Source organism: Myotis davidii, unplaced genomic scaffold, assembly GCF_000327345.1.
Source record: "Myotis davidii unplaced genomic scaffold, ASM32734v1 scaffold1073, whole genome shotgun sequence".
NCBI classification, from domain to species: domain Eukaryota; kingdom Metazoa; phylum Chordata; class Mammalia; order Chiroptera; family Vespertilionidae; genus Myotis; species Myotis davidii.
In genome coordinates this window covers 772,741-774,001 of record NW_006285113.1, presented here as the reverse complement: position 1 = coordinate 774,001, position 1,261 = coordinate 772,741, and the positions used below count along the sequence as shown (strand labels likewise).

Here is a 1,261-nt window from a genome sequence, read left to right as displayed (position 1 = left end):
CACAGGTAACACTATTTTTGTCATATCTTTTATCATTTAAAAATATATTGTATCCCAGCTGGTGTGGCTCAATTGGTTGAGCTTCGTCCTGTGCATCAGGAGGTTTCTGGTTCGGTTCCCAGTCCAGGTGCATGTGGGAAGCAACCAATCAACATTTCTCTCTCACATGGATATTTCTCTCTCTCTCTTTCTCTTTCTCTCTTCCTTTCTCTCTAAAATCAATAAAAACATATTTTTAAAAAAGAAAATAAAGTTGATCTATTTATTTCTTTAAATATAGAAAAGTATAAAAAATTAAAGTATAATAATAATAATTTTAATTATTAATATTTCCAACCTCTTGTTATATAGTTAGATACATACAGTATACTAATTTTACATTCTACTTTTTTTTCGCAATGATATCTGAACTTTTTACTGGCCTCCTGACCCCCCAGGGGGTGTCCCACTTCTGCTGACTTTAATGCCTCAGAACTTCGGTGTCCTTCACCTCAGATAGCACTTTGCTGTCCACAGTCCTGTGGGTGGTAGTCTTTTGGATGGATTGTATGGAGTGGCTGTGGTCCAGGGCATCACCAAGATGGAAGTCCTTCCCTTCTACCAGCAGGCAGTGTAAGTGTTGCTCTCAACCTCCAGGTTGACCTTGATGTTTAGCAGGGCCTCCTACTCCTGGGCTTGGCGCTGCCCTTCTGCCTGGGTCTGGGCCTGCTCTGACTCCCAGAGCAGCGGGATCCCACTGAGCTATTCCATCTGTGTGGCATAGTGTGTCTCCACCTCCCTCAGGCTGCTCGCCAAGCTGGCCTTCGGATTTCTCATCAAGTCCAGGCTAATCTCCAAGGACTGAGCCATACGGCTCAGCCCCGTGTCATCTCAGCAGCTCCTGTCTCTGCAGTCTGCAAGGAGACCATAGTGGTGCTCTCCTCAACCTGGTGGGACCAGTATTTGTCTAGCTCCTCCTGGTTCTTCTGAGCCAGCTCATCACACTGGGCCCGGATGTCTGCCGTGATCTGGCTGAGGATTTGGGGGCACCCAACTCCGTGGTTAAGCCAGAGTTGGCGATCTGGTTTTGTAGATCATTTACTTCCTCCTCATGGTTCTTCTTCACTAAAAGCACCTCCTCCTTGAGAGCCTTGATCTCTGTCACCAGCTGCAGCCGAGTGACACTGGTGTCACCAATGACCTTTCAGCGCCCACTGATACTACTGTCCACAGACAGGCACATGGCCAGCTCTGTCTCATTCTTGACTCTGAAGTCATCAGC

General features: G+C 46.5%; 1 pseudogene; it reads right to left on the bottom strand.

The window, feature by feature from the left end:
- Positions 1 to 387: 387 nt before the first annotated feature.
- Positions 388 to 1,261, bottom strand: part of LOC102756816 — a 1,556-nt pseudogene continuing 682 nt past the window's right edge.